Consider the following 16,392-nt stretch of genomic DNA (forward strand, 5'->3'; position numbering starts at 1 on the left):
GAGCACTCCCGGTACCCCGGGGTCCGTGTGCGGGATGACCGGTGCCGGTACCCCGGGATCTGTGTTCGGGATGAGCACTCCCGGTACCCCGGGATCTGTGTTCGGGATGAGCACTCCCGGTACCCCGGGGTCCGTGTGCGGGATGACCGGTGCCGGTACCCCGGGATCTGTGTTCGGGATGAGCACTCCCGGTACCCCGGGATCTGTGTTCGGGATGAGCACTCCCGGTACCCCGGGGTCCGTGTGCGGGATGACCGGTGCCGGTACCCCGGGATCTGTGTTCGGGATGAGCACTCCCGGTACCCCGGGATCTGTGTTCGGGATGAGCACTCCCGGTACCCCGGGGTCCGTGTGCGGGATGAGCGGTGCCGGTACTCCGCAGCCGGTGGGGACCCGGCGGGCGGGCGGGCGGCTCCTCCCCGCGGTGACGGCCCCGCTCCGCCCCGCCCCGCCCCGCCCGCTCCCCGAGAGGCCGCTCGGCTCGGCTCGGCTCGGCTCTGCTCCCCGCCGCCGCCGTACAGCGCCCGGGAGCCGCAGCCGCCCGCCGCCCGCTCCGGCCCGGGGGAGCCGCTCCGAGCGCGGCTGCCGAGGTGAGCGCCCGGGACCGGGGCAGCGCGGGTCAGGGGCCGGGTGGAGCCCCCAATCCTCCGCTCCCCTTTCCATTCCCTTATTTCTCGTATCCCGACCCCCCTGGCCGCCGCCTCCGGGCGATGTTTTATTCATGGCCCGGCGGGCTTTGTGCGGAGCGGGCTCGCCGGGAGCGCCGGACCCGCGGCCGCGGCGGGGAAATGGCTGCGGGTGGGCGGCTCGGAGCCCCCCCGGCGCTGCCGGGCCGGGGCCATCGCCACCGCGGGGCTCGGCTGCGGCTCCACGGCCGGGGCGGGAGCGAGCCCTGCGAGCCGCTCTCCGGCGGGTTTGTACGTATAGCTGTGTGTCGATATCTGTGTCTATTTACGTTCTTTTTCGATGCTCGGCAGCAGAGTATTGCAACACCGAGCGCACCGTGCGCCGGGCGGCACTTACACCATCGCCGAGTTAACTGTAGATGTCAGACTGTGCTTGCTCTGGGGTGATGTCAGATTGGTAATAACGCGCAGAAATGGGGATTCGGTGCGGGCAGAGCGTGATGGAGACGGCACGGACCCAGCTGGCGCGGACAGAGCCGGCGGAGCCGCTCCGCTCCCGGCGCAGGGCCTGCTGCGGGGCCAGTGCCCAGGGGTGCGCGGGCGGAGCGTGGGGGCACGGCGATAATTGGCAATTATTTGTGGGTAGCTGCGGACTCGGAGGAGCAGATATTTATGCCTGGAGCGGAGATACTTGGCTGGTTTTGCCTTACGAAGGTATTCAGGCGTGTTTTGGTTAGAGAATCCGCTGATGCCTGTCTTGTCTGCCAGTTGTGCCATAAGGAAACCTCCTTGGCTATCATCAGTCCAGAGGAAGAATTCTGTTGTGTGCTGTGGAGAGCTGGCTGTGATCAATCAAGGCAGTGTAATGTTAGCTCCTGATACCGCCTCTTGATTTCTCCCAAGCTGATCATGGACCAGTGAACTAAAGCTGAGAGATGCTGAAACACATCCCTTGCCTTATTCAGTTCCCCATTCGCCTGCCCTTCACTTTCCCTACACCCTGGTTGGTTGGATTTCAATGGAAAGATTCTGATTCTGGGCCTGTTCAAAAAAATCCGTGTGTTTTGATTTTACTTGTCTAACTTGCTGTTTAATAATAGCTGTGAGGCTGAAGATTCCTGTGCCCAGGGGCTGTGGGGGTATTTGCCCTTCCGTACAAGTGAAGTTAACCGATACTGCTTGATGCTGTTTAACCTTGTATTATCTTAGGTGTCATATGATGAGGCAGCTTGATTTGTTTAAGGCTTTGTGATGATGCAATGCAATAATAATTATAAATCTTCTCATTGTCTGAAGAATCTTTAAATACTATTCTGTCTTGGGAGACATGTGTGTTTATTCCCAAGAGGCATGGGCATGGATGAGCAGATGATATTAATCACGTTCATTTTGGGGTGGGAGCAGTTTGGCACAGGTGCTTTAAGTTGTAATTTATGGGTGTGATGTCATGTGCTAGATAAGCTTTCATAGGATCTGCCGTGTAAATTACAGCCTTTGTTTATATACGTGCAATTTCACGTTTTGGAAATCCACGCTGTATGGTTTGCTTGCGAGCCTGCGCCGAGCTGTGAGTGAGCTCCAGCAGAATGTGCTTCAGTTGCGCAGTGGAGCTCAGGGCTTGGGAACATCTTGCTTTGCCTTGTGTTCCCAGCCTGCTCCAGGTGTGAATGTGCCCCGTAGCATCTGCGTGCTGCCACGTGTCTGGTGGTTGGCTGTGAAAGCAGTGGCCAGGTACTTGGTTTGTTTTCTTCTTTCTCCACGATCTGGTCTGTTCCGTGTTTTAGAAGAAGCGGGGTGCTGAAATGACTGATTTCAATTAATGTGTGCTGGAGAGAGCAGCTTGGTTATTTCAGGCTGCTGTGGTTTGTTATGCAATCAGATTAACAAAGGTTGAAATGATCATTCAGCCTTGGGTAAACACGATCTATAGAACAGCGTGGATTAGGGCAGCTGTTTACATCGGGCAGATCTGCTGCACTTGGCGTGTTGCAAATACTGGGTGGAAACACAATGAGTGGACACAGTAATGTACTAAACAAATTTTCAGCAATCTCTTTGGGATTATGATGTACTTACTATCGATTGTCAGTGCTCCAGGAGCTTCTGCAGCGCCTTAGGTGCTGCCTGCACGCATGGGCAAACTTACTTTTGGCTTCATTTAGTTGACAACCCAAGGCCTCGTGGCAAGTCTTTGTGCACAGCTGCTGGTGCCTGGGGTGCTGTGCAGTCTGTGGGCTACTGCAGTCCAGGGCTTGGGTCAAGCAAGATGACCGATACTCAACTGGAAGCTTCCTGAACTAAACAAAAAATACAATTCCAGCCGTGTTGGCTGAAGCTGGCAGCCCCTCAACTGGTTCATTATTAGTTGGCTGTTCCTTTCGCTGTTGTGGCGGTGGCATTGCTGCAGGAGAGGTTCTCAGGGCTTGTCTCTCTGAATCTGCTCAGCGAGCAGGCAATGACACGCAGGCATTGCCACCGTGCTGGAGGTGACAGGAGCTGAGAGGGGAAGGGGCAGGCTGGGATGTGGGGGAAATACCTGGAACGTGGGGAGGAGAGGGAGGTGTTGGTCAGCATGGACCTCTCTGTAGGTGTGTGCTGGGACCCCCGTCTGCAGCTGCACTGCGGTGGGCTCGCCTGGGCTCTGCTGCTCCAGGAGGGCAACTTCTAACCCAGAGCCCTGTCTAAAGTCTGCTCAGGACTGGATCAATACTCCAGTTAAATCCCTCAGCACTGGCATCTCTTCACTCCAGAATTACCTTCCTTTGAAGCAAGCAAGTGGGCAACTTGTTCTGAAAATACAGGGTGTGATGGCATCAAATGTTTGGGGTAAAGGAGGAGTAAGCAACTCCTGCAGTCAGTTTTCCAGAGGCCTTTGTGTTGGTGTGGAGCCTGAGCCTTCCAATCTTCCTCTCATGCAGGGAAAGGTAAGGGACCCTCGAGGATGCTGCTTTTCCTTGAATACATGCCCAGAAATACTCTGAAAAGAGTTTATTATTGTTGTTGTTGTTGTTATTTATTTCCTTGCTGCCTGTGTTTAATTCTATATAACCAGGTATGTAATTGCAAAGGGATTTCACAGGCACTTGTGAATGTCTGTCACTGTGCTGCTGGCTACTCTGTGTGCTGTATAACATTGTGATAAATATACCCAGGCACATTTTGGGTACACTGAATCTAAAGAGGTACTTCAGGGAATAGGTAATGATATTAAGGCTGTGTTGTAGGATGTTTGGAGGAGGCAGTGTGGAATGTGATATGCAGTCAGTCATGTTAAGGCTATTTCTTTTACTGGTACAAGTTTACTTCAGCTCTGATTTATTAACAGGTTGCTTACTTGTCATCTTCAATCTTGTGAATGAAGTAAGAGCAGTTATTCTCTGTCAGACTAGAGGTCTGTCTGGCTTGGTAGCTCTTCTGATGGGACCACTCCCAGGTGCATAGAAAAACTGCAACAGTGAAGTTCTCCTCCTGCTAAACCCTTGTAGCAGTCACCACCCTAGGAAACCTTTGGGCTGGCAGCTCCAGGGAGGAATTAAACTGTGTTTAATAGCTGCTGATGGATTGTCTTCTCTAAAAAAATGTCCTAATTAGTTTTGAAAAACTTCATGGCATTAGTGTTCGCAGCCTCCTCTGCTGGTGAACTTCTGGTCCAGTCTGAAAAGGATTTTTTATTTTCATTTTACAGTTTGATCTGAATTCTAGAAGAATATATTTCTTTTTAGATTTTCACACAGAAATTAACCCTATGTGGGGGGATGTAAGTGATCTTAGAAGGTAAATGAAGATAACTGCTTTATATTTGCAGTGAGGTATAATCCCAGCCCTGTTTGCAGTCACATTTCAGGCATAGGTACCATTATGGCTGTCATATTTAGGGGACTGCATGCAAAAAAATGTTCAAATACAAGAAGTGATTTCTGCAGCTGTGCATCCTTGACATAGATTGGGGTGAGTCCTGACTCAGAAATCCTCAGATGACAAAAGAGTTGCTGCAAGCCAAGGAGCAATTTCTGCAACTTTGTTGGAAGATTTACCAAAGTAAATCTTAGTAAGGGATCTGGTGCAACGTTTTAGGGCATGCGTAAGAATGCAGAGAACAGAATTTAAAAGTTGTATTAAAGAGCTTGAAGTAATACAGATTCCAGTAAGTGCTGCATGATGCAGAAAAAGCAGTAACTCAGTCCCTGAACTGTTCCATAGGTTGGCTTCCACCACACCATCCTCTACCATTTCAAGAATAGATGGGTGGTAACAAAGTTGTGGTTTAAATTCCATTTTTTCTTTGTGTGGCAGGGAAGCAGGATCCTTTGGCTGTGAATTGATCTACAGTATTTATTTTTGTGCTGGTGGTTCAGGAGTCTGTCTGGGTTACAGGAGCCCTCTGGGTCACAGACTTCTGGATATTGGTGGTAAAGTTGTGTTTGGTTTATTAAAATAAGCTCTTCAAAGGTTGGTAATTTATTCAGAATCATACAATCAAAGAGTATCCTGAGCTGAAAGGGACCCATCAGGAGCATGGAGTCCAACCCTATCCCTGCACAGATACCCTCCAGTCCCACCCTGGATCCCTGGGAGCATTGTTCAAACACTCCTGGAGCCCTGGCAGCCTTGGGGCTGTGCCCATTCCCTGGGAAGCTTGGGCAGTGCCCTTATTGTGGTGGCTTCTGAAATCCTGTTGATAAAAAAGGGTAGAATTTTCATGTTTCTAAAGCAAATAGAAATTCTTGATCTTGTCATTTCTACTACTTTTCTACCCTTAAGTCTGTAAACTTATGATTAAAGTGGGTGGAATTTCAGCCTGATGGTTTATGGGTGGGATAATAGTAGAGACTGACCAGACAAATGTTTTGTTTTAAAAATAGAGAGGCTTACATAATGATGCTATACACAACAACAGTATATGGATATGGATAAGATCTCTGGAGCAGTGTTAATCCAACAGCATCCCTTGCCTACATGTCTGCTGTTGCTTGCTTCAAAGGAAGGCAATTCTGGAGAGAAGAGATGCCAGTGCAAAGTGATTTAACTGGAGTATTGATCCAGTCCTGAGCAGACTTCAGGCAGAGCTCTGGGTTAGGAGTTTGGAGAAACAGGTTTTTAAACCATTGTGAGCTCCTAATGTGTTACCTGAATGAGAGAAAACGATTCTTCCTCTTTTCTTTTTTGTGGAACCCTGTCTGTCTCTTGGTGTTTTGAGTTGTTTACAGAAATTCATGTCTTAATGTGTGGCATGTGCTTAGGAAATTTGAGGCCCCGTTTTGGAGAATAAAAAAAAAAAACCAAAGCAGTGAACATGTCTGAAAGCATCAGGATGGGTTTAGAGGCCTTCCTCTTGCTATGAAAATAGCCTCAGTTTCTTTTCCTTCTGTCTCTGTATCTCTAAGAGAAAAGCACGGGCTTTATCTGTCAAGTTTGGAAAAAGATAAAGAGCAAGTTCACTTGAAATATGTATTTAATAGGGAAAATTTCCCAGGATCTATATATACAGGTGGGCATTTTCCCAAAAGTATGTTAGGTGTTGAGGCCATAAAAATGTTGCTGCTAACCAAAATTCTAGCCCTGAATGTATCTATAAATACCATAGCCTCACCCCTTTGGCTCTGTGAAATTATATGTAGCTGGAATAATTTCATACATCAGGACATAAAAGGACTTTGGTGAACTTGTGCTTTTATAATAAACAAGGAAAAGTTTATCTAGGTTGCCCAGTTGATTCACACAAAGACAGCTCTTTACTTGAGGAGGGGGAGGTACTTACCTCTTAGACTTTCCTCCTTAGGATTTTTATCTCATCCTGTCCCAAGTTTTTATTAATAAAAGCAGAACAACTGAAATGTTTATGCATTTAGACAGACAGAGCTCTGCGTTTTGGAGTCGTGGCTAATTAGATTTGTGGAGCCTGTGTGGTTTTGGATATTGGGCAGGGAGGTTGTTTTTGCAGGAGGACACAGAGGAAGGAACATGTTGCTTGTATTCCCTTTCTTACAGTGGCAGCAGTGCTTTCCATGCCCTGTGCATGTTCATGATGTCGGTGTGCTGCTCCTGGGGAAGCAGGCTTGTTGAAGTTCACATCTGTGTTTGAAGAATTCCTTTTAAATTGCTATTCAGTAAAGCTCTGAGTAGCAGACATTTGCACTTCTCCAGTGGAAAACAGTCTGAGGGAAGAATCGGCTGGTAAACCAAAACAAATGCTGTCTTTCTAAAGGCTGGCAATGGGCTGTAAGCCCATTCTGCTTCAACTTTGAGGGATGACTAAGATGTTTCTCTGCTCTGGCAATATCCACTTGGGATCCTGCTGCTTCATTTCATCTACAGGCCTGCTCACCCCAGCTGCACCTTGAAGGGAGCACGGCTGACGTGCAGTAAATGCACCGAGAGGCTGACGTGCAGTAAATGCACTGCCAGGCTGACTGCAGCGAATGCACGGACAGTGTGCAGGAGCTGCTCTTTTGTTAGTGGTGCCTGTGCCCAGCTCCAGGGCGTTCTCTGAGCTGGGCTGTTTCAGGTTGTGGTCTGAGCTGCTGAGCATGGCCAGCCATGTGATGCTGAAGGACAGGCTGCTGCTCCTCTCCTCCCAGTGCAGCCTATGTGCGTGCAGTAGCTGTGGTCTGGTGGATGCCCAGGGGCTCAGCTTTCCCTTCTGAGCCTTTATTTTTTGCAGGAATCTGAAATAGCAGAGCTGAAGCTGCTGAATAAGCCAGACTGAATCCAGGGGAGCAGATCTGGCTCTCCCCTTCGTCTGCCACAGAAATGTGGAGAGGAGAAACTCCTGCGAGTACTTCAGGGAATTGTTTGATTAGTGGGTGAAGGGAAAGCCAGCCAGGGTTTTCTAATCCCATCTCTATTCTTTTTACCACTCGAAGCTCTAATGGATATAATTGTTTTTTCTTGTGATTTATGTTTTTAAATTACTCCCTAGTTTTCAGGTGTGGGAGTCTATCAGCCAGGGCTGCTGAAATTAAAATCAAAACCTCGTGATGAACAAGCTCCTGAGATGATCTCTGTTTAATAGTAAGAGGGAGCCGTATTCTTTCTGCTTTAGTCATGTTGGATAAGGTGTATCTTTGAGATTAGAAAGTCCTCATGGGAGGAGGGGAGTGCTTCCTTCTTTTGTCTCCAGCATTGCAGCAGAGATGCTAATTAAGTACCAAACAAATTGGATTTGGGCAAGTTTGCCTTTGCTATGGCAGTGAAAATGTTTTGTTTGGGAGAGCTGTGCAAATTACACGGGCAGGCATTCACACAGAGCTAAATCAGCCCCTGGCTGCCCCAAATCTTACAGAAACATGCCAGAGGAGCTTTGGGGATGGCAGGAGTCAGTGAGCATGTTCTGGAGCAGATTGCGTAGGGGCACAGCCCCGAGCAAAGACGTCACAGCAAGGAGTGACTGTGCTGCCAGCACAGAGAGCCTCTGTCAGCGGGACAGGCAGCTCCAAATGTGGGGCTGCTCTGCTGCTCTTCCCCAACAACAGGGCTCTGAGCTGGGTTTTCCTGGAACTACCATTCTGAGCTGTTTTCTGAAAAATCAGACATTAAAACATGGAATAAGAGACCTCAGGCTCAGTAACGACGTTTAGGAGAATAAGAAACGCTCAGCCTCGTGAAGCTGCATTTAGTTGTACATTTATTTGGGGATTTTTTACAAGCATAATGGAAAATTATGCACTCGACTCTTCTCAGAGTTGCCGTGGGATTCAGAGGACCTAATTTCCCTAAGACTATGAAAATCCTAGGCTTTGCCATGTAATTTTTGTTTGCCTTTACACTTCTGTGCTAGTCTTTGAGCCTTCTTTCATCCACAGCAAATGCTTGGGTGCTGCAACAGAAATAGTTTGAAAGCCAATAATTTGAGAGAAAAAGGGCTGGAGCTTCTTAGAAGTCTGGCGACTGGATGAAGTAGGATTAACCTGGCATTAAGGCAGAAATGTGTGAGAGAAGCGTGGTCAAGTGACTGACTGGAGAGAGGGGGGGGTTCATGAAGTCAAAGTCACTTCTTCAGCCAAAGGGGGGATCAGGCTGATACATTTCTGACAGGGTGTTTTGCCTGGCCTTTCCCACAGACTGGGTAGCTGTCACATACTTTCTCTGCAATTGCTTGGCATTCTGAGAGATCGTGCCTTAAAAAAAGACTCTCAGAGTGAGCAGCTTTCCAGAAGGTCATTGGAAATTTAATGCTACAGTGTAATGAGGTTTGTGAGGTACCTGTAACACAAATAACATTGCTGACGAGTTGCTTTTCAATTATTAATTCTTGTACAGTAAGCTGTGGCCATTAAGATGGGTTGCCTATGCAAAGTGGTTCCATAAAATGCAAATTATTAGCTTCTATGTGGGTCAGAAAACATTGCATACTTGGTGTAGCTTGTAGTTAAATAGACTCCTTTGCTAAGCAAATAATTTAAGGACTGGTTACTCTCAGCATCGTCAAAAACATACATGAGTTCTTGCTGAGTGTAAATAAAAGGGTTTCAGCTTTGAATGATGACTGCAGGATTTGGCTTACAAGTTATTTTTGGGCCACGGGCACAGCCCAAAGCCGGGGGACGTATGTGGCTCTGCTCCTGGAATGGCGTCAGGATGGAGGATGACTAAGTCACCCCTGCAACTTCCTGCTTGCTCCAGAAAGGTGGTGATTTATTGCAGCTCTGTGTCAGCAGTAAATCGCTGTCCACCCGCGCTGATTCAGCCACCCAACTTAGCTGGGAGTTAGGGCTGTGCCCCGGCTTCTTCCACCCAGCAGCTGCTGGGTGGGGACGTGGCCATCGCCCTTCCTGCCCCGTGTCCGTCAGGGCCAGCCAGGCCGACTCCTGTCCTGGTGCAGACATGGGATTGGGATGGTGTTCCTGCCCAGTCAGGGAAGACTGGCTGGGCAAAGCTCATGGCCTTGGGTTTCTGAAGGTGCTGAGACTGAAGCAATAGCAAATGTGGCTCCTTCCCACCCAGCAGATGCTGGGCTGGGGACAAGGCCATTGCCCTTCCTGCCCCATGTCCATCAGGGCCAAGCAGGCTCTGACTCCCATCCTCCTGCAAATGTGGGATGGCGTTCCTGCCGTAGGTCAGGGAAGATTGGCTGGGCAGAGCCTCAGGGCTTTGGGCTTCTGAAGGTGCTGAGGTTGAAGCAGTAGCAAATGTGGTTCCTTCATGGCTCCTTCCCATCCAGCAGCTGCTGGGCTGGGGACAGGGCCACCGCCCTTCCTGGCCGGTGTCCGGCAGGGCCAGCTAGGCCCTGACTCCTGTCCTGGTGCAAATGCAGGATTGGGATGGTGTTCCTGCCAGTCAGGGAAGACTGGCTGGCCAAAGCCTGGGGGCTTTGGGCTTCTGAAGGTGCTGAGGTTGAAGCAGCAGCAAATGTGGCTCCCTCCTGGCTCCTTTCATCCAGCAGCTGCCAGGGTGGGGATGGAGCCGTCGCCCTTCCTGGCTGGTGTCCATCAGGGCCAGCTAGGCCCTGACTCCTGTCCTGGTGCAAATGCGGGATTAAGATGGTGTTCCAGCCCAGTCAGGGAAGACTGGCTGGGCAAAGCCTCAGGGCTTTGGGCTTCTGAAGGTGCTGAGGTTGAAGCAACAGCAAATGTGGCAGAATCAGCACATAGCGATGTTGCTGCTTGGGGAAAAATTGGTCCAAACCCTTCCAGGCCCTGCCCAGATTTTCCTTTGTAGGCAGAACAGGTTGGGCAGCAGCACAGGGCTAGGGAGGCTACACAAAAGAAGGGGGAGTTCACTGAAGATGGTCATTAGGTTAGGTGTATCATGTTGAAGGTGCTCCTGTTTTTCTGGGGTTTACAATGCCTCCAGTGCATGAGGATAGATTTCTTTGCTCCTGTTGTGATGAGTAAGCCAAGTAGTTGTTTTACTGCTGCCTTTTCCCTCCTACCTGCCCTCCCAAAGAAAGCCCAAGGTGCAAACCCCCACCAGTCTAAAGACCTGTCTTTGAAATAAACCACTTCATTTCAGATACAGGAATGATCTGGCTGTGATGGAGACTGATGGCAATGCCTCCTCTCCTCTCTTCCACCCTGCTCTCCCAAGACCTGCTGCTATCCTGGGAAAGCACATGAAGAACCCATTTGCTTGCTCTTGTCGTCACAGCCCTTATCTCTTTAGTGGAGTGTAAATAACCAGGATAATTGTTGTGTTCCTGTATGTTTTATGCCCTAAACCAAATGCAGAAGAAACAACTCTTTTCTGGGGCGTTTTTGCACCATCCTGTGCTTTGAAAAGGCACAAACAGGCTGTTGTTTGTCACAATCAGCATCAGCTGCTTCTTGAGGTGTCTCTGGCCAAGCAGGAGACAAGTTTTGATGCAGTCCTGGGCAGAAGCAGAGGTGGGAGGGAAGATCCCAGGTGAATTAGCCATGCCATAAGGATAAGGAAATTATCCTCCAAAATCTGTGAGCTTTGCTAGTGTGTGGGGTCAGCTCTGCTTTTGATCTTGGTTGTGACTGAATATCCTCAGGAATAAAACTGCAAGTAAGAGTGGAGGCAGCTCTGGATTTGTTTCATGGTTGCTACCTGGTGAATGGTGCTGTCTGGTTTTCTGATGGATTATTTTAATTGGTAATCTCTCTGCTTTCTTAAGTGTTCAATTTCCCATTCTTCTTTTCCTCATCTATAATTTTCCATTCCTTACCTGCTACCATCTCCCCTGACATGTCATGAACATGCCTGAATTTTTGTGTTGAAATGGTTTTATTGCTTTCGAAGTACTAAGTGTGACTCGGTGTAAAAATGAAAGTAGCATGTGAGCTTCAGCCTGCTGCTTCAGTGCCAGTGAAACCAAACTCTGTGAGCTAGCATCCATATCCATAAGGTTTTTTCCAAGTGCGGACTGAGCTGTGGTGCTGACTGTGGGAATGCTGACCAATGTTGAGGGAGAAGAGCCCCAGCAGTGGAAGAGTGCAGGGGCCTTTCTGTATCATCAGACTGCAGGACTGGTTTTGGGCCTTGATTTAAATGGCAGAGGAGTGATGGAAAGCAGAATATGGCAATGACTTTGGCCCTTAAGGTAGAGTATGCCTGTTGGTGATAGGGGTTGGAAGCTGTCTCCAGTCTCCTGTTCCTCATCCCTACCTGGCCATTAGCCACCAGGCTGAGTAGGTTGAAGGACTCAAGGAGCTCTAGGACTAAGTTTAAAACTGATGGAAATTACAGTGGGCTCAGGGGCAGTGCTTTAGACCTTCAGTTGTTTATGATTACCGGGAAATGTAGGAGTGCTGTGTGCATCTGTCTTTGGCAGTTCCCCTGCTTTCTCACCTGTTTGCTGCTTTGTTTTAGGGAATAGTGGGGGAAAAGAGAACAAGGATGCACTGGTAAAACAGCTTCAAAGCCTGTGATAAGGAGGAGAACATATATGTGCTTCCAGATATTGCTGGAATAGGATGGGATAGGAAAGGGCCCCTGGGATGGGAGTTGGGAGACCACAGCTCATTTTCCCAGGGGGCTGTGGAGCTGCTGTGGTGGGAGTTGCCCAGCCAGGCTCTCTGCAGCCACAACAGTGTCTTTGTGGTAAGGCTCTGAGCTTGTTCTGTGCTTTGCTATCACAAAAATAAAAACTGGCTCTTTTTCTTGCTTTTGAAGCATTTTTGTTTGGTTTTTTTTTGATCCAGAGTGAAATCTGAATTATTTTTCAAAATCCTTTGATCAACTTCAACCTCAGTATCTTAATTCTGTTCTCGTAGTAGATTTGCGTGTCAAATACTATTTTTAAGGTCAGAATTATGACAGAGAGTATTTCCTTGCTGTGTATGACAAGTACTAATGCTCAGAGTGCAGTCCTGGGGCTGGGGTGTGCATCCCTATTTCCTGATGTTTTCTGAAGCTTCACCTGCCTCCGCAGGGCGAAGGCAGTGCTGATGGGCTGCAGGGTTGCATTGCTAATAACTGTAAACAGCAATTCTGACTCATTGGTCCTGGAAGACAGGAGTACAGTCATAGATTGTGGCTATGGTAATTTGTTTACAAATAGGAAAATTTGTATAGATGAGATTTAGCACATGTCTTTCTGGTTGCCCTTTTTAGAAGGTGTATGGCTCCCCTGCACATCTGGTGTTTGGTTGTCCCCCAACTTCAGCTCCCACCACCCTTCTGCAGTCTCTACCTACCTCATACAGACTGGGGTCTTTAGGTACCTTGGGCTTAGGATGCATTAAAAATCAATTTCTAGGAAGAAGTTCAGGGTAATGGTTGGCCACCATGATACCCAGCAAAGGAGATTTTACAGATGTTCATAGCATGGCCTGGGTTGGAAGGCACCTTGAAGATTGTATCATTCCAACCCCTGGAATGGCTGGGACACCTTCTGCTAGACCAGGTTGCTCCAAGCCTCATCCAGCCTGGCCTTGGGTATTTCATTTTGGCTGACTCTTCATTTTAGGGTAAAGGTAGAGCCTGAGCATGTTGTGTTTGGGTTGTCACCATCCAGAGCTGGTGTCAGTAACCAGAAAAATGACATGGAGAGTGGGAGTATAATGTTCATAAATGTAATGAACAAGGAGGTGGCAAGGTGGAGTGCTGAGATGGAATGTGAAGAGCTAAACAGCTGATGGCATGAGGCTGGAAGCGTGAGCAGGAGAAACTGAGGCACGGCCTAGCAAAACCAGAAGGAGGCACTTGGTGTTGGAAAGGACATTGTGTAAGGGCACACGTGTGCTTGGCATTGCTGTCTCAAGGTGTGTGGTCAGGGGCAGAAATGATCAAATGCTTCTTTCTCCCATCCTTCATATGGTGTGTGCTATGAATAAAAGCTTTCTGAGTGAATGCTCAGGGCCAGAGCTGATTTCTGTGGGCTGCCATGGCTTTGTGTTGCTGTTCTTCATTGTGCACCCTTCTCTTCTAATGGGTGATGTGGATTTGGGCTGGATCCAGACAGAAAACTTGTCACTGAAATCATACTGAACAGCACTGCTAGGTATGGGCAAGGCAGAAGAGGAAAGATTCAGTCAGGGTTTTTCTTCTATTCTGAAATACTGAAGATCAGCGAAAAAGCTTGTAAATATTCCAGTTGTGAACTGCAGTGATTCTGCTTAATGTGCTTTACTGATCTTCCTGTCATCTCTTCCATAGGGAAATGTTAATATTCCACTTAGGAGCAGTATTTCTTTTGATCTCTGGCTGCACCCCTTGTTTGTTCCCTAAACCTTCTCTCTTTCTACCACAAACCACTTAGATAACTGGTGTTACAGCAAAATAATCACCACTTGTGTTACTTCCCTGATTCTCAGTGGTGCTGCTTTGTATTCTGGGATTTGATTGCAAGACAGACAAGTAGATAAGTAAGTAAAAGGCAAAGCAACAGCAACAAGAAGAAAAAGAAACTGCATTTGATTAAAATCCATTTTACTCTGGTACCTTAACTGTAGCTAATTGAGTGTGTGCTTTTTGGGGAGAAATGAGGGTATAGGTGAAATTTAATGGATGAGCCTTCACTTGTTAAACTTGGGATGGGGTTGATGGAAGAAATCAGTCTCATTGTGGGCACACTGTTGGGAAAGAGGGAGCACTAGCTGGCTGTGGGAATACAGAGATTTGATTCCAGTAGCTTTGCCCGGTTAAAGGCCCTGCTCTGTAGATGGAGGCTTGTTGGTATTTCTGTTTTATGTCCCCACCCGTGCTGTGTGGTGTTGCAGTGACCTGCAAAAGCCAGAGCAGCACCAATTCTCGTGCAGTTTCATGTTGCCACTTGTGCTGGCACACAGGATGTTTGACAGGAGAGGTCCTGGCAGGACACCAAGGAACAAGAGCTGGCTTGTCAGCAGAGGTAAGGGAGGGAGGGCACAGAGGTAAGGGAGGTGCAGCAGGGCCTCGTGTCCAGATCAAAGAGCTCCAGTGCTGGTTTTGGGCAGGGAACCTCGTGTGTGTGTGGTATCTGCAAAGTCTTAGGCAATGTAAAGTTGTTCCATGGAGGTCTCCTTTATTGGTTTAAAACTTTAAGGTGTTTCTAAACAGCTCTTAAGAAATTCCTTGGTTAATTTTTCTCCCAAGTCAAAAAGCTGTTCTTCTGGAGTTTCCTCTTTCCAGCACTGGCACCATTTCCCATTTCCTCTTCTTAAATTTCCCGTCACGACATTACCAGTTGTGTTATGTTGGTGCAAGGAAACCCCAGATGAGATCAGGCGTTGTTCTGGGAAGTGCAGTCATTCCTTTCAGCGAGGAGTTTGGTTTTCCAAAGCTCACAAGGTGGGGAAGAGGGAAGGAACCAGGAAATGGACAGGAGAGCCCAACAGATGTGATGGTCAGTCCGTGTTGACTTGCTGCTTTGCACTTCCTACAATTTTAGTTACTCTTTGAGGAGAGAAGAGTTTCCCCTATACTTGAGTTGGGGTAGGAGGGAGTATTACTACCTGATGGTTTTTGTATTCTACACCCCATTTCCCATGTATCTGCTTTTGGTTTCCCTTGGGTGCAGGATGAAATGGACTTCACAGACTGGATGTAGTTGTTGGGAATAAATGCATTGTCAACTCACCTTTAAAGTCTTGGATGAGCTTGTGGGGTCTGTGTAGGAAGGCTGGGGGGATTGGGGGATTCCACTGAAGGCTTCCTAAAGAAGGAATTGCTTCTTTCTTTCTTTCTTTCTTTCTCTACATCCCCAGCTGTTTTTGGGATAACAACAGTTTGAGAAAGCAAAGGAATATAATGAAAGTTTGCCATCAAATTTGAAAATGAAAAAGGCCTGTTCCTAAGAGCAGAGGGATGGAAAGGTGGAACTTTCTTTTGCTTCTGCTGTGCTACTTGCCCTTTGCTTTCCTGTCATGAAATGGTGTCAAAATGCCAACCAGCTCTGCTCAGCACAGGGGAATGAAGGTGTAAAGGGCATTCCCCATTGATGAAAAGGGCAGCTGTTCTGTTGGGTTTGGAGTGGGGCGGGGGGGTGTTTGCCTGTCTTTAATTTGTTTTACATTGTTTTCTCATCTTCCTCTCCCATGACTGCTGAAGGAAGTGCTGGTATTCCTGCAGTCTCTGAGGAATGATGGATTATCATCTGTTAAGGGACTGACAGTCCAATCCAAGTGGTGAATTTTGAGCACACTGTGAGTGCACTTGTTCCTTGTGTGCTGTTACTCAGTGTCTGTGGTATATGACTGTTTGCTAGTGACAAAACTCACTTTCATATTTATAGACTTAATGATTTGTTTAACTCCCTTAATTTAGTCTCTTTGAAGCCAGCAGAAAAATTTATTTACTTTCAGAGTTGGTCACTTCTTTTAAGATCGCATTTTTCCTCACGTTTTCTGTCTACACAACTATGCACAGCCAATCAGAATGTTTTTAGTACTACTATAATTTGTATGGTAAATAAGCAGCTTATTCTATTCTCCATCAGATTCCAGTATAAAATGACTGAAGTGCTTGGGCAGTGACCCTGGGAACAAAGGGTTTGCCATGTCCAGTCTCCTGAAGCGCCTCTGTGCAGATGTGGGAGCAGGGATGGTAGGAATGCACCTGTTCCTCCAGAGCAACTCTAATAAAAGGTGCAAGTGTCCCTAACTGAAGGTATATTCATAACATGGATAATAATAATCTATATTGTAGCTTTTAAGTATAGTTTTGGAGTCATTAAAGTTGAAAAAGATCTCTAAGATCGAGTCCTGCTGTTCCCCCAGCACTAACCCATGTCCCCAAGGGCCACATCTACGTGTCTTGTGAATGCCCCCAGGGATGGTGACTCCATCCCTGCCCTGGGCAGCCTGTTCCAGGGCCTGATTGCCCTTTGAATGAAGAAATTTTCCCTGATATTCAATCCAGTATTCCCAATCTAAGCCTTCCCTGG

General features: G+C 47.8%; 1 protein-coding gene across 1 annotated transcript in view; it reads left to right on the forward strand.

Moving 5' to 3' along the window:
* The first annotated feature begins 469 nt into the window (after positions 1-469).
* The window catches only part of C9H1orf21 (chromosome 9 C1orf21 homolog), a 103,072-nt gene continuing 87,149 nt past the window's right edge, over positions 470-16,392 (forward strand). Inside the window, exon 1 of the mRNA XM_066555947.1 lies at positions 470-590. The gene's annotated coding sequence lies outside the window, so the exon portion shown is untranslated. The remainder of the gene's footprint in view (positions 591-16,392) is intronic.

Source organism: Molothrus aeneus, chromosome 9 (genome assembly GCF_037042795.1).
Source record: "Molothrus aeneus isolate 106 chromosome 9, BPBGC_Maene_1.0, whole genome shotgun sequence".
NCBI classification, from domain to species: Eukaryota; Metazoa; Chordata; class Aves; order Passeriformes; family Icteridae; genus Molothrus; species Molothrus aeneus.